Below are 26,736 nucleotides of genomic sequence, written 5' to 3' on the forward strand. Positions count from 1 at the left end.
AGGAGAATTGCTTGAGTCCCGGGAGGCGGAGGTTGCAGTGTGCCGAGATTGCGCCACTGCAGCCCAGCCTGGACAAGAGAGCAAGACTCCATCTCAAAAAAATAAAGAAATAAATAAGAAGCAGGACCAGAGGTTGGAGCTCTAAACAGAATCAGAAAATCAAAGTGGGTTTCAGAGTCAGGACAGCCACCGCGTGAAGGGAATACAGCCGCATCATGGCAAGATCAAAATTTCTGAGGCTGACAATAAGAAAGGTAATGTAGGCTGGGTATGATAGCTCATGCCTATAATCCTAGCATTTTGGGAGGCCGAGGCAGGCAGATCACCTGAGGTCAGGAATTCAAGACCAGCCTGGCCAAGATGGCGAAACCCCATCTCTACTAAAAATACAAAAATTAGCTGGGCGTGATGGCGCACGCCTGTAATCCCAGCTACTCAGGAGGCTGAGGAACGAGAATCATTTGAACCTGGGAGGCGGAGGTTGCAGTGAGCCGAGTTCGTGCCACTGCACACCAACCTGGGCGACAGAACGAGATTCCGTCTCAAAAAAAAAAAAAAGGTGATGGAGTTCTTTGATGGCACATCCCTGACCTAGACTGGTAAAACTCACATACTGATGACCTTGTGTTCAGCCTTACTCATTTCTCTATGCCAGGTCCCTAGCACAGTGTCTAATGCAAAGGAGGTGCCGAGTCAATGTTTAAAAAATCAGTGAAAGAGATGAATGCACTTGGAATAGCGTTGATTTTTGCTTTGCCTCCAAGCTAGAACAAATAATTGAGCTCACTCATATCCATGTTATCATTACTATCCAGGCTACTGTGTTAATATTTAATAACTCCCTTATTCTCCCAAACTTCAGGGAAATTGAAGCTTCAGTAATGAGGGAAATTTTCGCTTGATTGTTTTCTATGGGAAGTCAACCACAGCTCACATCTGGTGCCCTCCATGAAGTCTTCGTCATTAATGGAATTTTGTACATTTTCTCCTTTCTGCTAAATCCAGACCTTGGAGAAAGAGACCCTCCCCATCTTTCCATTAAGAGGAAGTTTAATTGCATCTAGACTCTGGTTGGTTAGGGCTTGATTTTAGGTGGGCAAAGCAGACTTCAGCAAAATAAGCAGAGCCAAGAGAGGCTCCTGTTGTTTGGGTCAGGCTGTTTTTAGCAGTGAGGAAAGACCCTGGGGCTAGAAGGAGGATTGGTCACTAGGTGTGAACTACACGTTGGAGATTTCATCTGCTTGGGACCTAGCAGATGTGCCTATGAGGTCTTCTTTGCCAGCTACCCCATCCTGTCTTCCAGGGACTGCTGCATCCAGACATCTCTTGTGCCCTTTTGCTCCTGGACCTTACTACTTGCTCATCTAGCTCCCAGCCATGTTCCTTCCACTCCCATCCAGGGTTATTGACTTCAACTCTCTAAGCAGTAACAGACTGGTGCCTTTCAAGCAATAGTCATTCATTCCACAAACATTTATTGAGCCCTCAATATGTATCTAGCAGTGTTCTAGATATTGGGAATATAGCAGGAAGATAGGCAAAATCCCTAACCTCATACAGCTTATATTCCAATGGGGAGAATGATAAATATATATATACACATTTATTTTTTATTTTTTATTTTTTGAGATAGAGTCTCATTCTGTCACCCAGGCTGGAGTGCAGCGGTACAATCTTGGCTCACTGCAACCTCTACCTCCCGGGATCAAGAGATTCTCCCACCTCAGCCTCCCAACTAGCTGGGATTATAGGCCTTTTTGTATTTTTAGTAGAGACAGTTTCACTATGTTGACCATACTGGTCTCAAACTCCTGACCCCAAATGATTCACCCACCTCAGCCTCCCAAAGTGTTGGGATTACAGGTGTGAGCCACTGCACCCAGCCAAAAAGGAATGCTATGTTCTTGCTAAACAAATGAACATGCCCAGAATTTCTGAAACAGGATGCACAGAGTGCCCACCTCTAAGAGAAGATGCTTCACTCCAACACTCCCCTCTCTAAACAGCAACTCTCAATAGGCAAAGCCTGAAGCAGGGCAGCCGCTCTAACAATAAGCACCACAACAGTGGCTGACTTTAATCACATGCCCTACTCTGTTAGCCCTCAGAACAGTGTAATGACCACTAGCATTAGACCATTTTGTAGAGGAGGAAACAGAGGCTATGAGAGATTTAACAGCTTGGTCAGGTTCACATAGCTATGCTTTGGCAGCACTGGAATTGTAACATGGTGACACCCTACCTCTACTAAAAATACACTTTGCCCGCTGCTACACTGCTACACAGGGACAGAAAAGGAAAACTATCTCAAGAGACAATGCACAATGCTGAAATGGTGAAGGAAAAGCTTTTGGGGAGTGAATGGGAGCAGATGGCCTGATTCCCCCCAAGCTAAATAGGGTGTGTGTATATATGTGAGTGTGGACACAAACATAGATGCACATACATGACCACACACATGCCCTCTGAGCCTTCCAACCAGAATCCACAGGCAGCAACATCTTCTCCATAGCCTTTGTTGATCCTTGTTCCCGAAGCTAGAAAGGGAGGAGGGCCCCGAGATGAGTGTCTGAATGGCATGTCCTCAGGACAGCTCTGCTTAGTGACATTTGTAAGACCAGGGCTACAGTTATTTCAAGCAACTATCATTTCCCTTCCAGGATAATCTAAAATGCGATTTTTACTAATGAAAACTAACACTGAGCATCTATTATGTCCCAGTCACTGTGTTGAGCCCATTTAAATATGAATTATAGGCTGGGCGCGGGGGCTCAAGCCTGTAATCCCAGCACTTTGGGAGGCCGAGACGGGCGGATCACGAGGTCAGGAGATCGAGACCATCCTGGCTAACACGGTGAAACCCCGTCTCTACTAAAAAATACAAAAAACTAGCTGGGTGAGGTGGTGGGCGCCTGTAGTCCCAGCTACTCGGGAGGCTGAGGCAGGAGAATGGCGTGAACCCGGGAGGCGGAGCTTGCAGTGAGCTGAGATCCGACCACTGCACTCCAGCCTGGGTGACAGAGCGAGACTCCATCTCCAAAATAAATAAATAAATAAATAAATAAATAAATAAATAAATAAGAATTATATACTGTCTCTCACTTTAAAAGGCTCAAGAGAACCTGCCAACCTCTGACTCCAACCTATTTAGCCATATTGCTAGTACTTGTGCTTAATTTATAAATTAAATTGGAATTTCAGTCTCTGCTGATTGGCAAGTGGAATTACTAAATTGTATCTAAACTAAGTGAAGTTGAACATCTCACGACTTGTGAATGGCAGGGAGAAGATCAAGGAGAAGTGGACCAAGGGGCTGGCTCTTGAAATATTCCTACCCTCACCTTCGGGAAATCTTATGTCTGTGGAACTGGGTGGGAGTTCTGGCCCCTCCTTCCACTAGTTGTCACAACTGGAATGGTTAAAAGCAATGATTCCCACCAGAACAGCTAAAATTTGAAAACTGACGATAGCTAGAGGAGCACCAGGAACTGTCATGCACTGCTGCTGAGATTGTAAGGTGGTACAGCTACTCTGGACAAATCTTTGACAGTATTCACTAAACCGGACACACATACACCTTATCAGCCAGCAATTCCACGCCTAGGTATATAAGTAAAGTTTGTGCACATGTGCATTAAAAGACATGTATAAGAAGGTTCATCGGCCGGGCGCGGTGGCTCAAGCCTGTAATCCCAGCACTTTGGGAGGCCGAGACGGGCGGATCACGAGGTCAGGAGATCGAGACCAGCCTGGCTAACACGGTGAAACCTCGTCTCTACTAAAAATACAAAAAACTAGCCGGGCGAGGTGGCGGGCACCTGTAGTCCCAGTTACTCGGGAGGCTGAGGCAGGAGAATGGCATAAACCCAGGAGGCGGAGCTTGCAGTGAGCTGAGATCCGGCCACTGCACTCCAGCCCGGGCGACAGAGCTAGACTCTGCCTCAAAACAAAAAAAAAAAAAAAAAAGAAGGTTCATCATAGCACTTTTGGTAACAACCAAAACTGAAAACAACCCACATGTCCAGCAAGAGTGGGATGGATAACAACACTGTGGTGTATTTACACAAGGGAGTACTCTAAGCAAGAAGGATAAATGGACTGAGCGCAGTGGCTCACAGCTGTAATCCCAGCACTTTGGGAGGCTGAGGTGGGCGGATCATTTGAGGTCAAGAGTTCAACACCAGCCTGGCCAACATGGCAAAACCCTGTCTCTACTAAAAATACAAAAAAATTAGCTGGGCATGGTGGCCCATGCCTGTAATCCCAGCTACTGGGGGAGACTGAAGCAGGAGAATCACCTGGACCTGGGAGACAGAGGTTGCAGTGAGCCGAGATGGCATCACCGCACTCCAGCCTGGGTGACAGAGCAAGACTCTGTCTCAAAAAAAAAGAAGGATGCATCATCTACAACCACATGCTACTCTGTGCACAGCTTTCCTAAACATCATGTTCAGTAAAAAAGCCAGATAGGAGAAAAACACAGCAGCATGAATCCATTTACATAGCCATTTATATAAAGTTCAAAAACAGGCAAAAGTCATCTATGTTGCTTTTAAAAGCCAGGATAGAGGTTACCTTTGAGAAAGACAAAGAAGATAGAGATTGGGAGGGTTAGGTCCGAATTTCCTGGATGCTGGTAATGTTAACATTTCTTGGCCTGGGTGGCTGTTACATGGGTGTGTTCACTTTGTGATAATTTATTAATCTATAAGCTTATGACTTTTAAACTTTTGTGTAAATATGTTCCTCCAGTAAATTTTTAAAAAAATAATTAGGCTACATCCCAAAAGACAAGGGATAGAGATGTAACTTTAAAAGTCAGATATGGTCACAGGCCCAGCGGCAAGAGGAGGTGAGGTTTGCTTCCCAGGATGCCCAGTCTCCCAATATTTACCAAAGAGACTTGTGAAAAAGGCCAGGAATGGGAAAGGGGGTGTCAGGGCCTTTGAGGTGGGGCCAACTACCCAGAACTGCCTTGGCCACACTGCATGACTCTAGGCCTGTAAGCAAGGTTTCTGAGAGGACTGCTTTCCCATCCCTTGCCCTCACTCACATCCCCAAAAGCAACTTTTGCCCCTGGGCCAATGCTAATTTTCTTTCTGAGATGATCATCAGGTAAGTTAGATGCTTCATATGGCCTCCATTCTTCTACAAAGAAAGGTCAATACTAGTCAGTTGCAGTGACTCACACTTGTAATCCCAGCACTTTGGGAGGCTGAGGCAGGAGGATCACTTGAGCTCAGAAGTTCGAGACCAGCCTGGGCAACATGATGAAACCCCATCTCTACGAAAAATTCAAAAAATTAGCTGGGCATGGTGGCACATGCCTGTGGTCCCAGCTACTCAGAAGCTGAAGTGGGAGGGAAAAAAAAAGAATGGTCAACACAGATAACTCAATCAAAAAATAGACTACAGGTTTAGGCCAGGCGTGGTGGCTCATTCCTGTAATCCCAGCACTTTGGGAGGCCAAGGCAGGTGGATCATGGGGTCAGGGGTTCAAGACCAGCCTGGCCAACATGGTGAAACCCTGCCTCTACTAAAAATACAAAAATTAGCTGGTTATGGTGGTGCATGCCTGTAATCCCAGCTACTTGGGAGGCTGAGGCAGGATAATCGTTTGAACCCAGGAGGCGGAGGTTGCAGTGAGCCAAGATCGCGCCTTTGCACTCCAGCCTGGGCAACAGGGTGAGACTCCATCTCAAAAAAATAAATAAATAAAAACAGGCTACAGGTTTAAACAGGCACCTCACCAAAGAGGACATTCAATTGGCCAAGAAACGTATACAAAGATGTTTTAACAGCATTAGTTATCTGACATATGAAAATAAAAATGAAAACCGCAATAAGAAACCATTAGACTTCCACCAGAATAGCCAAAATGAAAAGGACTCACAATACCAAGTGTTGGGATGCAGTGCAACTGTATATCTTATCCACTGCCTGCTGGGACTGTAAATTAGCCAATCACTTGGTAAACTGCTCGGCAGTATCCAAACATACCCAGCAGTTTCACTCCTGGGAATATACCCAACAGAAATGAGAGCTGTGTCCACCAAAAACATGTTGAAACATCCAGAAAAGAATGTTCACAGCAGCTTTATTCCTAATAGCCAAAAATTGGACTCAACCCAAATGTCCATCCCAGGAGAGTGAATAAATATATTGAGGCATATTCATACAAGGCAACACAACTCAGCAATAAAGAAAAGAATGAGATGCGTAATCCCAGCACTTTGGGAGGCCAAGACGGGCGGATCACGAGGTCAGGAGATCGAGACCATCCTGGCTAACACGGTGAAACCCCGTCTCTACTAAAAACACAAAAAAATTAGCCGGGCGTGGTGGCAGGCACCTGTAGTCCCAGCTACTTGGGAGGCTGAGGTGGGAGAATGGCATGAACCCGGGAGGCAGAGCTTGCAGTGAGCCAAGATCGCACCACTGCACTCCAGCCTAGGAGACAGAGCAAGACTCTGTCTCAAAAAATAAATAAATAAATAAATAAATAAATAAATAAATAAATAAGAATGGACTACTGATATATGCAACAACATGCCTGAATCTGAAATGCATTATGCTGAGTGAAAACCCAATCTCAAAAGGTTACACACTATATGATTCCATTTTTATGACATTCTGAAAAAGACAAAAACATATAAGAACAGAATGCAGATCAGTAGTTGCCAGAGTTTAGGAATGGGGGAAGGTCTGAATATGAAGAGGCAGCATGAGAGAAATCTTTGGGGTGTTAGAATTGTTCTGTATCTTGCCTGAGGTGATGGTTACAAAAATCTATATCTGTGAAAAATGCATGCAGTGTACATCAAAAAGTTAATTTTACTTTATGCAAATAAAACATTTTTCAAGTAAAATTTGACTGGACATGGTGGCTGAAGCCCATAATCCCAGCACTTTGGGAGGCCAAGGCAGGCGGATCACCTGAGGTCAGGAGTTCGAGAACAACCTGGCCAACATTGTGAAATCCCAAAGCCCCATCTCTATTAAAAACCCAAAAATTAGCCAGGCATGGTGGTGGGTGCCTGCAGTCCCAGCTACTTGGGAGGCTGAGGCAGGAGAATTGCTTGAACCCGGGAGGTGGAGGCTGCAGCGAGCCAAGATCATTTCACTGCACTCCAGCCTGGGTGACAGGGTGAGACTCTGTCTCACACACACATACACAAACCCAAAACCAAAAACCAAAAAAACACCCCATCATTTTCAAATAAAAGCAAAAAAAAAAAAAAAAAGAAAAAAAAAGAAAGCCATCAACCACACACAACCCAAAACAAAACTCTGTCCCCCGTCATGGGCTCTGGCCATCCTTCGTCCAAGCGCAAGCAGGAAGAGAAGATGGCAGAGGCCTTTGAGAACTAGGATAAGACCTGGTTGAGAGCAGACATTCATGAGCTTAATTTCTTATCCTACTGTTCATGTGGCTTTGGAACGACCACCGCCCTATGAAATGCCATTAGCTCACTGTCCATTCTTGTGTGTTTGCCTTTTAATCCTTGGACCTTACCACTCGGAAATAGCTGGAGCTGCCACAACTCCCCAAGGAAGAATTTGCTGACATCAAGCCAGTGAAGAGTCACCCTGGGGGCACACAGGAGAACTTATCACCCACTAGATACTTCTTAACCATAACCCACAGCTCCTCCCAGCTGGTGGGGCCAGGGCCATGAGCTGCTATTCAACCACATAGAGGGATTTATGGAACAGGGCCTTCAGGGTCACCCTGGATCATACAGTACCCACCATGCCCTCACAGGGTCATGCCCATCGCACCTCAGCCTGTATGCACATGCTGCTTGCTGAGCTCAGAACTCCTTTCTCTCTCCCAAGGCTTTGCCCCTGCCCTCCTGGAATGTCACCCTTTCTCCCCCAAATGTGGCAGTATCTGTTACCTTGGCTGGTAGAACTTTCTACACCCAAGTCCTACTGATTCTTTCTCCTAAATACCCACAAATGATCTCCTCACCCTCACCATCCCCGCCTGCTTCAGACCTTCAGCCCCTCTTGCCCCGACCATTGCTAGGCGGATAGCTTCTGGGCTGCCCTCTCTGCTCTGACCCCACACCTCTTCAATTCCCCTCCTCCTAAAACCCACTTTGTTCCCTCACCTAGGCAGGCTCACAAGAACCTGGTCAGGCCCTTGCTGCTTTCCCTGATCCCTACTGTTTCCCAGACACGTCCCCAGCACTCCTATAAAACCTGGCCACTTGGGGCCGGGCACAGTGGCTCATGCCTGTAATCCCAGCACTTTGGAAGGCCAAGGCAGGTGGATCACCTGAGGTCAGGAGTTCAAGACCATCCTGGCCAACATGGTGAAACCCCCTCTCTACTAAAACTACAAAAATTACCTGGGCATGGTGGCACATGCCTGTAGTCTCAGCTACTCAGGAGGCTGAGGCAGGAGAATTACTCGAACCTGGGAGGTGGAAGTTGCAATGAGCCGAGATTACACCATTGCACTCCAGCCTGGGTGACAGAGCAAGACACTGTCTCTAAAAAAAAAAAGAAAAAAAAAATCTGGCCACTGGCTCTTCCATTCCTCCACGTCTCTGCTCACACTGATCCCTCTGCCTGGAGTGTCCCTCCCTCCCCTCTGTCCACCTAGTAAACCCCTCATTTTCTTTAGGCCCTACTCCAATCCACCTCTCTGTGAAGCCTTTCCTGACCACCATGCCATCCATCTGCCCCAGGAACATTCATTCATTCCACAAGTAGTTATGCCCCACCTATGTGCTGGGAATTAGGACGGATAAGGACTCTGCTCTTGGGGAGTACATTCACCTGGGCAAGGCTGATAATCCTTGCTATATCATCCTATATAATTTCAGAATGATTAAGGTAAAGGACTACAGAATGATAAGATGCTCATGGCGGCCTTGCTGAGGGGATGCCACGTAAGCAGATACCTGAGGAACTCCTCCTCACCCTCTGTGTACTGAGCACTCTGCATTCTTTTTTTTGTTTGTTTTGTTTTTGAGACAGGGTCTTGCTCTGTCACCCACGCTGGAGTGCGGTAGTGTGATCTCAGCTTACTGCAACCTCCACCTCCCAGGTTCAATCGATTCTCCCACTTCAGCCTCCCAAGCAGCTGGGACTACAGGTGTGTGCCACCACGCCAGGTTAATTTTTTTAAACTGGAGTGCAGTGGCGTGATCTCGGCTCACTGCAACCTCTGCCTCCCAGGTTCAAGTGATCCTCCTGCCTCAGCTTTCCAAGTAGCTGGGATTACAGGTGTGCGCCATACGCCAGGCTAATTTTTGTATTTTTAGTGGAGACAGGGTTTCACTATGTGGGCCAGAATGGTCTCAAACTCCTGAACTCAGGTGATCCACCCACCTTGGCCTCCCAAAGTGCTGGGATTACAGGCGTGAGGCACAGCGCCCGGCCGTGAGCATTCTGCATTCTATATGGTCTCTCCTTGGTAGGGTTGTGAGACTTAGCAAATAAAAACATTGCATAGGACATACTTACACCAAAAAAATTGTTCTTGAAATTCAAATTTAATGGGACCACCTGTGTTTTATCATGCAACCCTTCTCCTAGGATCTCACTGCCCTGTGAGTTCAGAGAATGAGCACCCTCAGGGCCCAGCACTGTAGCTGGCTGCAGTAGGCACTCAATAAACACTAAAAGAATGAGCCATTAAGCAGATGAATGAGCAACACTTGCTTAAGTTGTACTGCGTTTTGCATTTGCTTGCTGACTCCCCTCCTGCATGGCAAGCCCCTGCTTGCTTCGAGGCAGTGTTAGATGGCATCCTCTGTACTTAATGCAGCCTGAGGAGTGGTTTAGGGAGAATGTATCTGCCTTTTACTATCTATTATGTCTATTTGTGCCTCCCCTACCACCCCAAGTAATAATCAAATAAGAAAAACCCATTTTAGAGTGTGGCAATATATGTAATGACATGGAAACTGAGAAACATTTTTTCAATCATATGTATATGAATAAAAACACCTTTGGAAAATTTTTCTATATTTATAGCCTGCGATGTATAATCTATGAAAAACCTGCTTCCATCTAGTGCCCTAGCTACCCCTTTCCAACCAGACAGCCTCTACAAAACCCTTCCTCTTTTGGAATCGTGGAGCTGATATAAAGAGCTGACCGGTAGATGTCTGTTATACAAATGATGGCATGAAAAAATTTTACAGTGATTCTGGGCCTATGTGTCAATCTCCCCACTGGACTGGGATCCTGCACAGGCCAGCAAGGTGTCCTTATTATCCCCATGCCCAGCACACAGCAGCAGCTCAGGAAATGAGGATTGAAAATCTATCAAGAGCCACATCTCATACTTGACATTAAAGCTTCCCCGAAGGAAGGCTGGTTCAAAAGCACACCCCATGTTGCCCTCTGGAGGTCAGCAGTCCCATCAAGGCCCAGCCCAAACCACACACTGGCAAGCAGCCCAGAAAGGGTATATAGTCCAACTGCCCCACAAGTCCTGTGAATAAGCCCAGTCTTCGCTCCCAGTTCATAAAAGGACCACTGTCCCAGGACAGCCTCAGCTCCTGTTGGTTTCAACTCAGAAGGAGAATGTTGTTGCTTGAGCCTCTTTTGAGTTTTAAAAAGGACAAGGAAAGGCACTGTATGGAGTGTTTTACTTTTGACTTTTTTTTTCATGACTACAAACTGTTGGATGTTGAAAACCTTGCATTTACTTGTGAATTGCCAGTCTGTGTTTGTGTATGGAGGAAGGTAAGACTTGAAGGGCTGGAATTATTTTCATTTTCCTTGTAAGTTTCTCCAGTACTTAGCTTTTCATTGAGCATTCTATATTTACTTGTGTCATTATGTCATTCTTTGGTGCATTTTATAACCTGTGATGCTGAAAGCTGCCTTCCTTCACATTATGGGCTGGAGTCAAATGGGCCAATACAGTCACACAGCATCCACCAGAAGTTAGTGCCATGGAACATGGTCCTGAATAAGCACACCATTTAGCTATGAGAATGAGCACACAAAGACTGTGTATAATAGTATCAAAGAATAATTCAAAGACACAGAGTTAATTATTAGGGCACCATTTACTTGTATACAAGGGAAACCAATAATAGCTTTAGTTCATACATCAGAGCCAAAATAAGAAGTGGGGAAAGAGGAGAAAGGAGAAAAATGAAAAACTGCAGACGTGTGAAAGATAATGAACTTTGCCTTTTCTTGGATAAGCCACTGATTAGCAGGCAGCTAGCTAAGAAGGCCAGAGGGTGTTCTGCCCTTGACATCTGGATGAATCATCAAAGAGGATAATTCCAGCTGCTTATGGATTCTCCAGGAGCCTTTGGAGTGGAACTGTGCTGTATCTGTGACAAGTTCCCTCTGTGTCACATGTGCCTGGGTCCTGGGAGAACACCTCCATCTCTGTATGCATGTCTGCCCCATGACCTTTATTAAAAAATTCTCAATGCAAGCAGCCTAAATGTCTAACTTACAAGGAACAGGCTAAACAAACTTCAGTACAGTAAAACTGATTTGTTTTTCTAAAGACCACCAGAGCGGGCACAAAAGAACCAGCGAGTAGGCAAGTGTAGGAGCAAAACTGCAAGTTTATTTTGGTCACCTAAGGTGTGGGGAAAAGGTCTGTCAGCCTCCGGCAAAGAAGGCCGACAGAATCCCCCGGTGGGGCTCTCGGACGGAGTTCCTGCAGTCCCGACATCCCGACAGGAGTGGAGGACTGAGGAAGGCCGCGCGTGGCGTCCCTCCGAAGCGGCTTTTCTAGGAGTGGGAGGGCAATAGGCGGGGCACGGGCATGTCAGGGGGCGTTCCGCAGGTGCGACCAGGTAAATCTTGGTCTCTTCGGATTGATGTCACCTGGCGAATGCCCAGTTGGTCTGCACCTTCCCGGGCGCTGGCTGCATTTTCGTGCGCATGGGAAAAGTTGGTGAAGAAGAACCCGGAAGTGCACCATCTTGCCTCCGTTCGTCCAAACAGTCCAACCTTTTATTGATAATAGTGATAAGGGGCGCCGTGGTCTGTCTGGCTACTTCCTGCTGTTAAGGGGCATCGTTAAGGTCGGGGCCCCATGGTTCACATTTGGATGTACGGATGAAGAATAAAATAAGGCACAGTATTAGTATAGGAATGAGGAATGGAAGCATTTGTTGGAATAGGGGCAAAACCCAGAAGGAAGGTCCCAGCAAGGTTGAGGAGTATGAGATAGTTAAGAAAATTTAGTAAGTTTGAGGCGAGTGGGGGAAAGCCAAACTGATTTCCACTGATTGCTTTCAGTAGGGGCCCTTTTTAGCTGGGAATGAGGAACGAGTGCGCAGAGTAGTTGTTGGCCAGGCAGCAATTAAGGAGTGGAGTTTTTGTGGAGTGGATGGCTTTCTGCTTACTCCTACTACAGAGATATTGGATGGAAGGCTAGGTCCAGAGAAGGACGGCAAAACAGAATAGGTAGCCTCGCTGTTGATTAAAAAATTGATTGTCTTACCCGCTACCAGGAGAGTTACCCGTGGCTCAGCGAGGGTGATGGGGGTCCCTGAGTCTCGGCACCTTCAGTTGTCGTCGTCCAGATGTAGGAGCTGGAGGGAGCTCCCAGGATCCTGGGAAAGGGGGTCACGTGGAGACGCAGCACCTGTTCTCAGGGTGGGGCAATGAGACTTCCAGTGTCCTCCCTGCTAGCAAGCAGGGCAGGGGGTTGCTGGTGGACGAGGGTTAGGACATTCACTGGCCCAATGTTCTGACGCCTTGCACTTATAGCAAGGCTGCGTTGGGGCTCGGGGACCTTGAGGACACCTGTTGGCATAGTGTCCTGCCTTGCCACACTTATAGCAGGCTCCTTTTGTAGCCTTGGAGTCTGTGGGGTGTATGCTCTCTGGCCTGGGGTTACGACTAGGCTGTAAAGCTGCTGCTAGGAGCTGAACCTTCTGTTTAAGGGGAGCTTGCCGTCTCCTCTCTGGAGTTATAGACCTTAAAGGCTAATTTAACTAGGTCTTGTATTGGTGCCTGAGGACCATCCTCTACCTTTTGAAGTTTTTTACGAATGTCAGGAGCTGATTGAGAAATGAAATAAGATGCCAAAATGGTGGCCCCTGTGGGGGAGGCCGGATCTAACCGGGTATACTGGGTTAGAACCTCAGTCAGTTTAGGGTAGAGGTTAGGATAACCTGGAGGTCATGCCAAGTTAAGTCATAGGCCTGACAAAGGCATCTAAATTCCTTTATGTATATGGTAGGATTAGCTGAGAAATCACCTAAACGCTTCTCAATTTTGGAAAGATCGGCCAATGAAAAAGGGACATGTACTCTGACTACCCCCTCTGCTCCAGCCACCTCTCGCAAAGGTGCTAACACTGTAGGAGGGTGTGGGCAGAGATAGGGGACTCAAGACAGCCAGTTGGGGGCCCCAAAGGAGGCACGGGACCGAGTGGATTACTAGTAGATAAGGAGGAGGAAGGAGGAGTCTGGATGGGGGGAGGAGGAGGAGTCTGGGCAGGAAGGGAGGGGTTGGAGAGAGCGGGGAGAGAAGGAGGAGTATAGGGCAGGTCGAGACGAGAGCATAAGGCCCAAAAGCCTTGTATGTAATTAATTTCAGACCACTTGCCTAGCCACTGGCAGAAATTGCTGAGGTCGATCACGCCACAGTGGAAAGGAAAATTAATCGCTTCCTCCTAAGGTCTTGTTCGACCTGTAAGGTTTTTAAATTGGCTAGGAGGCACCCTAAGGGGGTGCTCTTTGGAAATTTGGACTGGGGGTTTCCCGTTTGTTTCCTCTTTACTTACACAATGGACACAATGGAAATGGAAGTGGATCTCTGCCTGGCTTCAAAGCGTCCTTTGGAACCAGCAGAGACAGACTGGAGGCTCATGGAGCCAAAGTGGAGATTACCTTCAGGCGGACGTCTCCGTCCTGAACGGGTCTCCCGAGCCACTTGGTGGCTCAAAAGTGGGCCTCGGACCTGCGCAGGATTTTTGGCCGAGGGAGGTAAAGAGGAGACAAGGGCACTTACCCCAGAGAGGCCGGTGCTCTTTGGAAATTTGGACTGGGGGTTTCCCGTTTGTTTCCTCTTTACTTACACAATGGACACAATGGAAATGGAAGTGGATCTCTGCCTGGCTTCAAAGCGTCCTTTGGAACCAGCAGAGACAGACTGGAGGCTCATGGAGCCAAAGTGGAGATTACCTTCAGGCGGACGTCTCCATCCTGAACGGGTCTTCCGAGCCACTTGGTGGCTCAAAAGTGGGCCTCGGACCTGCGCAGGATTTTGGCCGAGGGAGGTAAAGAGGAGACAAGGGCACTTACCCCAGAGAGGCCGTGAGAGTGAGGGAAGCGGGTCTCAGGTCCCGGTCCGTCCGCGGCGTGGAACGAGGAGGAGGCTCCCCGGACCCTGGGGGCCCTGAGGAGGGGTCTCCTCCCGGGTTTCGGCACCAACTGATTTGTTTTTCTTCGGCCTCCGGCAAATGAGGCCAACAGAGTCACCCATGGAGCTCTCGGACGGAGTTCCTGCAGTCCCGACATCCCGACAGGAGTGGAGGACTGAGGAAGGCCGCGCGTGGCGTCCCTCCAGAGCGGCTTTTCTAGGAGTGGGAGGGCAATAGGCGGGGCACGGGCGTGTCAGGGGGCGTTCCGCAGGTGCGACCAGGTAAATCTTGGTCTCTTCGGATTGACGTCACCTGGCGCATGCCCAGTTGGTCTGCACCTTCCCGGGCGCCGGCTGCATTTTCACGCGCACGGGAAAAGTTGGTGAAGAAGAACCCGGAAGTGCACCATCTTGCCTCCGTTCGTCCAAACAAAAACCTCAGCATGGAATACCAAAGATCTTTTATTTTTGAAATGGAGTTCCACTCTGTTGCCCAGGCTGGAGTGCAATGGTGCGATCTCAGCTCACTGCAAACTCCGCCTTCCAGGTTCAAGCAATTTTCATGCCTCAGCCTCCCAAGTGGCTGGGATTACAGGTGCGCGCCATCACGCCCGGCTAATTTTTTTATTTTTAGTAGAGACGGAGTTTCACTATGTTGGCCATGTTGGGCTCAAACTCCTGACCTCAGGTGATCCGCCTGCCTTGGCCTCCCAAAGTGCTGGGACTGCAGGCATCAGCCACCATGCCTGGCCCCAAAGATCTTTGAAGAATGTTGTGATTTAAGAAAATGTTGTAGTAAAAATATGTAATAATGTAGAAGTTGTTCATGATATACCACTAAGTTATGAGTTTGTAGGGACACAAACACTCAGTCCATAGCATGAAATCTGTATCAGTCAAGGTTCTCTAGAGAAATAGAACCAATAGGATCTATGTATATACATCTCTCTAGAAAGGGACTTATGAGAAGGTATTGGCTCATGTGAATATAGAGGTTAAGAAGTCCCACAATCTGCTGACTGCAAGCTGGGGACCCAGGAAAGCTGGTGGTAACCTGAGAGCCAGAGGGCCAATGGTATAGATTCCAGTCCAGATCTGAAGGCCTGAGAAGCAGGGGTAGCAAGGGTAGGGGAAGACCTACATCCCAGTTAAAGTAGTCAGAGACCAAATTCAACCTTCTTCTACCTTTTTGTTCTGTTTATACCCTGAACAGATTGGATACAGTCCACCCACACTGGGGAGGGCCATCTGCTTGACTCAGTTCACCAATTCAAATGCTAATCTTTTCCAGAAACACCCTAACAGATATATCTGGAAATGATATTTATCTGGGCATCCCATGGCCCAATCAAGTTGACACATAAAATTAACCGTTGTCATAATCCAATGGAGAGAAAATGGTGCCTGAATATGAGCAGTGGTTGGATGCCTGGAAGGAGACTTCTAGCAGCCATAGTCAGCAGAACTTCATGCTAATCAGAGGTGGGAGTGAGAAAGATGAGTCTAGGACAACTGATGGTTTTGGTAGGATGAGTGGTGGTCACATTAAGTGAGACCCTTTTTCTTTCTTTCTTTCTCCTTTCTTTTTTCTTTCTCTTTCTTTCTCTCTTTCTTTCTTTCTCTCTCTCTCTCCCCCTTTCTCTCTCTCTCTCTTTCTTTTTATTGATGGAGTTATGGAGTTTTGCTCTTGTTGCGCAGGCTGGAGTGCAATGGTGCGATTTTGGCTCACCTCAACCTCTGCCTCCTGGGTTCAAGTGATTCTCCTGCCTCAGCCTCCTGAGTACCTAGGATTACAGGCTTGCGCCACCATGCCCAGCTAATTTTGTATTTTTAGTAGAGACAGGGTTTCTCCACGTTGGTCAGGCTGGTCTCGAACTCCCCATCTCAGGTGATCTGCCCACCTCGGTCTCCCAAAGTGCTTAGGTTACAGGCGTGAGCTACCAGGCCAGGCCGGGACCCTTTCTTGTGCATTGCTATGGGGAAAAGAAAGAGAGATCAGCCTGTTACTGTGTCTATATAGAAAGAAGTAGACATAAGAGACTCCATTTTGTTCTGTATTTGAGATACGGTTAATCTGTGACCCTACCTCCAACCTTGTCCTTGCAAGAGACATGTGCTGTGGTGACTCAAGGTTTAATGGATTTTGGGCTGTGCAGGATGTGTCTTTGTTAAACAAGTGCCTGAAGGGAGCTTGCTGGTTAAAGGTCATCACCATTCTCTTAATCTCAAGTACCCAGAGACACGTACACGGCCAAAGGTTGCAGGGACCTTTGCCTAGGAAAGCTAGGTATTGTCAAAGGTTTCTCCCCATGTGATAGTCTGAAATAGGGCCTCGTGGGAAGAGAAGGACCTGATCGAGCCCAGCCCGACACCTGTGAAGGGTTTGTGCTGAGGAGGACGAGTACAAGAGGAAAGAAGGGCCGGGCGCGGTGGCTCAAGCCTGTAATCCCAGCACTTTGGGAGGCCGAGACGGGCGGATCACGAGGTCAGGAGATCGAGACCATCCTGGCTAACATGGTGAAACCCCGTCTCTACTAAAAAAATACAAAAATCTAGCCGGGCGAGGTGGTGGGCGCCTGTAGTCCCAGCTACTCGGGAGGCTGAGGCAGGAGAATGGCGTAAACCCGGGAGGCGGAGCTTGCAGTGAGCTGAGATCCGGCCACTGCACTCCAGCCCGGGCGACAGAGCGAGACTCCGTCTCAAAAAAAAAAAAAAAAAAAAAAAGAGGAAAGAAGGCCTTTTGGCGGTTGTTGGCAGTTGAGATAGAGAAAAGCATCTGTCTCCTGCCCGTCCCTGGGCAATGGAACATCTTGGTGTAAAACCCGATTGTATGCTCTGTTTACTGAGATAGGAGAAAACCACCTTACGGCAAAAGGTGGGACTTGCTGGAGCAATGCTGCTAAAAGTTTATGGAGATGTTTGCATATGCATATCAAGGCACAGCATTTTCCTTTAAACCTATTCATGTCACAAAGATCTTTATTCATACGTCTTACTGCTGATTTTCTCCCTACAATGATCCTATTGTCCTGCCACTCCCTTATCTTTAAGATGGTAAAAGATAATTATCAATAAATACTAAGGGAACTCAGAGACCAGTGCTGGTGTGCGTCCTCTGTATGCTAAGCGCCGGTCCCCTGGGCCCACTTTTTCTTTCTCTATACTTTGTCTCTGTGTCTCATTTCTTTTCTCAAGTCTCTCGTTCCACCTAACAAGAAACGCCCACAGGTGTGGAGGGGCAGGCCACCCCTTCAATTGCCATGGTGAAATACCAGCCTGGTATTACCATTTCTTCCAAAGCTTTGCTAACGTCTCTGAAAATCCTAGCACACTCCCTTCAGTGGTCCCCTGTATTCCCTTGCCTGAGGGATCTCCCTGCCTACATGCCATGCCTCCCCATTTCACCCATGGGCCCCAGAGGGGTATAGCAGGCATCAGTGAGGTACTGGTTCTTTCTCCCTGGGCTTAGAGTCCCACTGTGTCGAGTACCTTGTCCTCCTCTGTTCTGGGTCACCTCTCTGTGCCACAAACATCTACCTTCCAGGAGAGGATCACAAACTGTAGGACTGAAGACTAGATTTCAACCCATAGATGTCTATGATTTGGCCTGCTCTGTGTACACACACACACACGCACACACACACACACACACAGAAATGTAAATGCCTTTGAAGGAGGGACCAGGCTCTCTGGTACATCATGTTCCCTCAACCCTTCTGGTTGCCTCACCTTTGGCCTGCTTTGCACATTTCCCTTCACGCCTGACAGCCACAGGCTTCTATATGTCTAAGCCCCACTGGAAGGAAAGATGTAGGGGGTCTGGTCCACCAAGGGGCAGCATCTTGACCAACAGATCACTGGCTTTCTTGTCGCATCTTTCTTATCCTTCTCATAGCAGGATAAGCACTTGGAGAGAAATGGCTGGCTTCCTATAGAAGGTTACCAAAAAGACCAAGCTATCTTCCCTTGAGAATAAAACCCAATTGCCTGTATATTAGATTGAACTATATAAAATGGTCCGTGTTCAACTTTGCCCTATAAAGATGACAATTTCACATGATTCAACCTATTAACATGGCCCTGGCTTAGTCACTAGTAGGACAGTGGTTCTCAGCCTTGGTTGCAACTTAGAATAAACTGGAGGTTTTTAAAAATACTCTTGCTGGGACCTCACCACAATACTATTAAATTCAAATCTTTGCAGATGGGGGCAGGCATAGAGCTATTTAAAAAGCTCCTCTGGGCTGGGCACAGTGGCTCAAGCCTGTAATCCTAGCACTTTGGGAGGCCAAGGCAGGAGGATCACTTGAAGTCAGGAGTTTGAGGACAGCCTGGCCAATGTGGCAAAACCCCATCTCTACTAAAAATACAAAAGTTAGCCAGGCATGGTGGCACGCGCCTATAGTCCCAGCTACACAGGAGGCTGAGGCAGGAGAATCTCTTGAACTCAGGAGACAGAGGTTGCAGTGAGCTGAGATCACGCCTCTGCACTCCGGCCTGGGTGACAGAGGGAGACTTTGTCAAAAAAAAAAAAAAAAAAAAAAAAAAAAAAAGCTCCTCTGTAGCCAGACTGAGAATTGTCCTCTAGCACATCCCTCAGCCAGCCATGAGGGAGGCTCAAAGAGCCTTCTGCTGAACTCCTTACCACATTATCCATGGATAAGAGCCTTCTGCTGAACTCTTTATCACATTATCCATGGGTAAGAGCCTTCTGCTGAACTCCTTACCACATTATCCATGGATGGTAGAAGCTTCCTGGCTTTCCAAGCAGGGTCTCAAAGAGAAGTCTGAGGAACCCAGAATTTCCATGTGGCTGCAATTACTTCATGCATTGAATTGAGTCAATAAAAATTAAAGAGCTTCCATCACAACAACAAAACAATGTGTATTAAATACCAATATGCCTGTGGTACCATCCTAGGCATATTACAAAAGTATTGCCTTGTGGGAATTAGCAATGTGGAATTTGCAATATTGTCTCCACCCAATCCCTTGAAGAGCCATATGTGGCATTAGAGAAATTCACAACAAACTGGAAAATGTCAAAGATGTGGCCCTGGATATTTACTGAAGCATATATACCACAAAAAAATTGTGGGGCAGTTAAACAAATTTCTATAGCCATACATGACAATTCAGTGAAACACAGCTTTGAGAGCCATAACTCCTCTGCATTTCTTACTAACTCTAGAAATCTAACATATCCATTAATGTATTTTTCTTTTTGCTTTTACTGTGCAGATTTAAAGAACAAAATTAGGTAAATATATTTTCAGAATAAAAGAGAAAACATCCCGTATTACTTTTGGGAGTGATGAAAATGTGCTAAAATTAGATTATGTTAATGGTTGCTCAACTCTGTAAATATACTAAAAGACACTGAGTATATTTTAAGCAAGTGAGTTTTGTGGTATGTATATCTCAATAAAGCTTTTTTTTAAAAATAATATTGCTAGGCCGGGTGCGGTGGCTCACGCCTGTAATCCCAGCACTTTGGGAGGCCGAGACGGGCGGATCACGAGGTCAGGAGATCGAGACCATCCTGGCTAACACGGTGAAACCCCGTCTCTACTAAAAAATACAAAACTAGCTGGGCGAGGTGGCGGGCGCCTGTAGTCCCAGGTACTCGGGAGGCTGAGGCAGGAGAATGGCGTAAACCCGGGAGGCGGAGCTTGCAGTGAGCTGAGATCCGGCCACTGCACTCCAACCTGGGCGACAGAGCGAGACTCCATCTCAAATAATAATAATAATAATAATAATAATATTGCTAGAGTGAAAAAATAACCGAAGGATTCCCACCACTTTCAGAATCCGCAGCCCGAATGTCTCAGCAGAGAAGCTGGGTGTGCCTGTGTATGTATGTGGCTCATGATGCTGTCCCTGGGATGTGAGTTGTTTGCTCAGGTGGCATTGACAGGGGTGCCACGTGATGGGGTAAGTGGGCAGTCCGTTGCTATAAGCAAGAGGTGGGCTGGGAGTAGCTCTGCAGAGCTGGTGGCAAAATGAAAGAAAGGAGTTTGCCCCATTGGGAAAGAAATGCAGAAGCAGCTGTCCACAGACAGCCCAGTGCAGAGAACAAACCTGCCTGGGAAGCAGCTAAGGTAGGGCACATGCTCCTGGAAGGAAACAAAGAGATACATGTGCTCCTTTACTCACTAGCCTTCCCTGTCACCCTCTCCCCAGGCTCCTGGCACCTTGGAACAGCGTGAGCTTTCCTAGGGCTCCTCTCAACTTGCTTGATGTAGAATTAACTTAATTAGTTTCAGAGGGATCCATCATGATGGCTGTATTACCTAGGTTAAAAGAAACTGTGTGTGCATGCATGCGTGTGTATTTTGCCTTCGTGTATGCAAAAGCACCTTGAGACAATATCCTCCTTCTAACTTGGGATTGCTGGACTGTTATTGGAGTCCTAGGGCTTGACACATTGGCAGAGACTTGGAAATTCTGAAACAGTTTAAGGAAAATGCTTACAATGATGAAGGGACCAAGAAATAAGTCTCTGGGGCTCAATTCCCCACTCTGCAGTACCTGTTCTCAAACTTTCCTTTCAAGCATTGCATGGCTACCATGGGCCATGTGCCGTGTTAGTGTTACAGAAGACGCAGATGTAAATACAACCCGGGGAACGGGCTCAGACAGATCCCCAAAGACTTCAATACACCCCACCGCAAGACAGTTACAAATAAAGTGCTGGGTCTCAGAAGCCAAGGAAAGCCTGTGCAGTTGGGCAGGCTATGAAAGGCTTCATGAACAGGAAGCACTGAAAGCTGTATAACATTTTTACAGATGGGAGTGAGGTGGATTTCCTGGAGGAAGAATCAATGTGATCACAACCATAAGGGCAGGGAAAGGCGAGCAAGTGAGCCCCTTAGAGTGGAGCATAAGGAATCAGCAGAAAATGGGCCTGAAAAGGTGACTATGGCAGTAAATGCCAAGCACAGGTGTTCCTATTGAATTCCGCAGGCCACAGACAAGCCTCTGTGGGTTCCACACTGAGGCTAATTCCAAGATTGGGGTTCCACATTGGGGCTAATATCCTTCCTTCTGCTAAGGATGCCTACCACCCTTGGCTGGAGGGGGACAGCCAAATTCCTGCTCTGGTTTTAACTCAATAAGCTTCAACACATCAATGTGGAGAAGGTACTTTGTATGAGGCACTCTACAAGTGGGAATAAAAATGAAATAGCGTATGTCTTTAAAAATCCTTGCAGTTTGGGAACAAGGAAGAAAGATGAAGAGGAGATTAGATAAAGACACGTAGAACCATACATCGTATGAGTGGTAAAAGGAGCAACACAGGAGTTTTGACAAAGTGCTCAGACCTCCTTAATTGTGGTTCCTGCCAGCTTCTCAAGAATGGGAACCAGGCTTTCTTCATCTTTGCATGGTCTGGTAACTCAGTGCCTGGCACTTGGTAGACATTCATTAAATGAATGAATGTATGCATCAGCGAATTAGTGAATAAACAAACAAATGAACAATTCTCCTGTCATGCATATCTGCTGAAGATGGCAGCTGTAAGTTCACAGAGCACTGCCTAACTTTGGTTCATATTATTCCTCTCTTCTCCTACCCATATTTTGCTCATCTCAATATCAGCCCACACTGTTTTCCTGGACTGTGATTCTTTCAGTGATCACAGAGTCTGTGCTGCATAATTTAAGTGTCCCTATTCCTTGCAGCTGCTTCCTGTGTGCTAGTCATGTAAACACCCTTCTTAAGTGATTGCATCCCTCACAATACTTAGAATATATTGACTGTTGATTGGTTGGAAAATAACCCAGTACAGGGGGAGGGGGCAGAAACTGACATCGTGGAGTGTCAGGTACGGTGCTGGTGCTATGCATACACTCAAGAAGGGTCTGGGTAATGCAGCACGGAGAAGGGAAAACTTGGGTGCAGAACAATTTTGTCGTCTGAAAACCTTTCACAGAGAGGCCCTGAACCCATGGCTCTCCTTCTCCAAGAACAGAAAAGGAGGACGTGTATCTGTTCTGCAGTATGTGGGATGGATAGATGGATGCGAAATTAAGCACTGAAGTGGGTTGCTTGAAGAGGCAATGACTGCCCCCTGCCCCACCTGAAAATCCTTAAAGACAGAAGGGATCATCCGCCCAGGGAGCTGAGGCTGCAGGATAAGCTGGCCTTTTCCTGAACAATGACAGTTGGAGCGTTCACCCTCACTGTCCTTGTCAGAGTTACAGGCAAGAAAGGAGAATCCTTTTGAGTAAAGTGTCTTAAAGGAACTGTTGATTTACCCTTTTGTTTTATGATCTCCTGATGTAGTGAGCAAGGTTCAGGGATATTAGCCAACTGCAGGCAGACCGATCTTCCTGTGCAGAGAAATAAGGTAGATTCTCATTATCACCCAGCTCATTTTCCCAAGAATTATATATTCCCTGGCCAGAAAACGACCTCTAAACCTCCAAACCTTTTCAACTACACGCAGCAAAAGGCTGATACAAAGCCTTCTGCATTTAACTGTACGCCCCCTGCAGAGACTGATACTGCCTCCCTAACTACATTGTCTGGAGCGGGTGTCAAGCCCAATTATTTCTCTAGGACCTCCTGATAGTAAATGCTCAGTAAATACACAGATGAATAACAGCTAATCCTACACAACAATCTTAGAGTACTTTCCCCTCACATTTCCTAACTTAATCCTCACAATAACCCTGTGGAGTTATTAACTCCCATTTTCCAGTTAAGGAAACTGATGCTCAGCAAAGTTAACTGGCATATCCAATATCATACAGCCAGTAAGAAAGAATTCTGTTCAGTACACCTTACTGATTAAATGAACTATGTGGCCTGAAGAAAAAGTGTCTGACGCTCAGTCTTTCCCCCTCACGCATCTTATTCCATGGAGTAATCTGCATTATATTTCAGGGTCAGTCACACTAAGTTTGCGCTTTAGTACATGGCGAATAAATGGATGGATACAGTGGCGCTCTGTATAAAGTCAGCGGAAAGCAAACAAATGGAAGGGATAATCTTTCATTCACACCATTTATCCGCGCCCACTGGGTGCACTGCGGTCGGGCATTGGCGACCGAGGGGCGACTAACCTGCCCTCATGGGGCTTACGGTCCTTCGCAAAAGACAGATGTAAAACAACTAATATTACAGTAAATGAATCATAATTTTGTGAGATGCTCCTGAAAGTATGTAGCAGGACGCTCTACTCTGGTCCGAAGGAAGAGCCATTTGCACTCAGTGGGAAGGCTAGCCTTTTTCTGGGCAAAAGAGGCGGGGGATACATTTAGATAGGCAGAAGCTCCGAGCAGAAGTCAAGGCAAATTGAAAAGGCAACAGGAGGAGGGAAAATGCTTCTCACAAACAAAAGTTGACCTAGGGGACCGCAACTCTCCAGTCCTGCTGCCTGGCTGCCTACCTACCCAAGAAAAGCAGGAAAGAAAAAGAGAAGATGGGGTGAGGGGGATAGAGGACAAATAAAGAAAAAGAAAAAAGAAAGAGCGAAGGAAGTGAGAAGCGAGAGGCCAGTTTATGTAAGCGGGCAGGCCGGCGCGGCCAAAAGGTGTAGAGACCGGCACCGGCGCCGGCGCCGAGGGAGTTAAGCGGACTAGCCCGGTACGGAAGAGGTTAACGGGGGCCGTCCGGAGCGGGTCCGGTAGGGGCCGCCTACTGGGGCGGGGGCGGGGCCGCGCCGAGCGAGCGCTGGGATTGGCCGCGGGGCAGGCGTTACGCTAGGACGGTACCAACAGTCGGGGGCCGCGGAGGCGGGGGGTGGGTGTGGGACTGCCGCTCTGCGCGGGGAGAGGTGGCCTGGGAATGGCCGGGCAGGGGGTGGGCGGGAGCCGCAGTGGCGGCGACGGCTGGGGGCGGTGAGCGCGGCGTGGGGCTGCCCCTCCCCGGAGGCGGCGGGGGCGGCCGGGGCCGCGCCGCACCGCACCGCGCGGGCGGCCATGGAGCGAGCTTAGGGCCCGACAGGTGAGTGGCGTGGGGGCGGGGAAGGGCGCGCGACCCCCGCCCCCGGCGCGGCGGGCGGGAAAATGCGGACCGGCACGCGGGCGGGGCGCGGTGCGTGGCGCGCGCTGGGCTGGGGCCGCCTGGGGGCGGGGCGCTTCCCCGAGGGGCCGGGCACCGGTGCCCTGAGCCGTCCCCAAGTGGCCGCGGGCGGGTCCCGGGCGAGGGCCCGAGGCTTCCTGGGAGATCCGCTCGGGCCGTGCGTCGCTGCCTGCGGTCGCGGCTGAAGGGACGCGGCCTCGGCCACCACCTCCCTGGCCCACCTGAGGCGTGGGCCGCACCTGGGGCCGCCTCAGGCTGCCAGGGGTCCTTCTAGTGACCGTCTCTCGTCCCCTTGCGTGGTCTCCAGAGGCAGTTGGCCCCGGTGCCTCTCGTGTTTCCCGGAGCGCCCGTTGCGACAGCCCAGGGAGCGTGCCCTCGCGGGGTCTTTGCTGGGCCCTCCTCGTGGCTGGGAAGCGCGAGTGACCTGCAGGCCGGAGGCCGGAGGCGGGAGGCGGGGCAACCATACCCGGGGCCCGCGGTCTCTTGGGGTCGTGCGCCGGGCGCTCGTAGAAGGGCACAACTTAAGGAATGCTATGTTAGCCCTCAGTGGGCTGCGCTTGAGATATCATTTCCGGGTGTGACGGCCCCGCGATTGAGAGCCCTTAAGGATCGATACGTTGCCCTTAATGATGAATGTGAATAGTTGTCAAGCTGCGTCCTTGATTGTGGGTTCTGATAAGAGATTCATTCTAATCTGACTTCTGTTAACCTGCCAGTCTCCGGATAGGAAGAGAATGGGTAGAAGGATGAATTGGAGGGAAAGTAGGGGTAACAGGGCTTGGTTAGTCTTTATGGAATTATTAGTCCTTTTAAAGGCCATACCATCATTGGGATGGATAAGGAGTTTCTAATTTGGGAAAATGAGAGTTGCTTGGTATTGCGACTTGGGTCTAGTGCCAGATATCAGCATCTTCCCCACCCAGCCAGCTTCCCTCTGGAGGTTTGATTTCTCACTTGGAAGGGAAGTAGGAATGTGGGTTTTTTTTAGCCTTTAGTCTTTAAATTGTAGTACTTTATAAATCTATAATCTGGTACAAGTTAAGATTGCCATTTATTAGCCACGCCTATCCTTGCATTGTAAATTCTTGCATAAATTTCACTGGCGTTGATTTCTAAAAATCTGGTTAGAGATCTCAGTGTGCTTATGTATTACAAACATTTGAGTTTATGCAGGATCTTTGAGCTAAGGTTAGAGCAGTTCCTCAAATAGGATTTGTTATCACGACTGTCCTTGAGAAACTGAGGTACTAATGGTGAAGATGCTAAATTATTTGCCCAGACTCATAGCCAATCTCAGGGAGATTTAAAATCAATGTTGTCTATTAATAACTTTTCTAAAGTTTGCAAAGATGTTGGACTTTGGCCTCTAGAACCGTACCATGGAATCAGTCAGCAGGAGTCCCTTTCCCATTTGAAATTGCTTATCAAAGGAGAATAAAAAGGCACACACAAGTATAATAATTCAGACTCTCAGCCTCACTGATGATAAAGTACAGTGATAAATATGGATACAGGTTAAAGATGATCAAGACATCTTGGAGTTCACAGCATTTCTTTTCTGGCTGGTGAAAATGTGACATTGGTACGCTCTATTTGTTTCTCTAGAACTAACAGAACAATAGCTATGTTTTGGTGAATTAATGGAAACTAGAAAACACATGCCCAGCTTTTCTTTTTGGTTCTTAAGATTAGAGAAAAATCACTGTTTCTATCATCTTTATTTTTATGATCTTTTATATCATGGAATTATTTTATGTTAAATTGATAATTCCTTGACTTTTAGTTCATTCTCTTGATTTCCATTTGTAGATTCCAGCCCTTTCACACAGCCTTAAAGTTTCTGCTGCTTATCTCTTCTGAATTTTAAATTCCTAAATGAAAATTTCTGTTCCTTTACTTTCAGGGCAGACTTCAGCTTCCTACACTTTGTGTGTCTATCATTTCATTGGTGTAAAACCCTAAAGTCATTTCATTGGTGTAAAACCCTAAAGGCAGATACTTCTATTAATGCAAAAACACTGGCTATCAATCCAGCTGCCCAATTAGCCTAGCCAGAACAGACTGCAGGAGCAAGGCTGTGAAGCTGCACCTGACTGGAACCTGCACAGGCTACTCCCAGGCTGCAGGTGCCTTAGAACACCATACAATCACAGAAGCAAGTAACACACCTCTACAGCATATTTTGAACAGTAATCTGAAACACATTTTCTAGGCTGTTTTTCTTGACAAAAAGAGGAACTAAACAATTTAGTATGTACATTAGAATATTTTCCCTTCCCTCATACTGTTTTCCATTTATTCATTCAACTGACAAATATTTATTGTACACCTTCTACATACAGGCGCTCTCAGGTGCAGAGAGAAAAATACACAGATACACAGATTACTGTA

General features: G+C 47.5%; 1 protein-coding gene across 1 annotated transcript in view; it reads left to right on the forward strand.

Moving 5' to 3' along the window:
* Positions 1 to 24,209: 24,209 nt before the first annotated feature.
* FAM20B (FAM20B glycosaminoglycan xylosylkinase) overlaps positions 24,210 to 26,736 on the forward strand; it is a 48,035-nt gene continuing 45,508 nt past the window's right edge. The window contains exon 1 of the mRNA XM_030935135.1: positions 24,210 to 24,267. The gene's annotated coding sequence lies outside the window, so the exon portion shown is untranslated. The remainder of the gene's footprint in view (positions 24,268 to 26,736) is intronic.

Source organism: Rhinopithecus roxellana, chromosome 8, assembly GCF_007565055.1.
Source record: "Rhinopithecus roxellana isolate Shanxi Qingling chromosome 8, ASM756505v1, whole genome shotgun sequence".
Classification (NCBI taxonomy): domain Eukaryota; kingdom Metazoa; phylum Chordata; class Mammalia; order Primates; family Cercopithecidae; genus Rhinopithecus; species Rhinopithecus roxellana.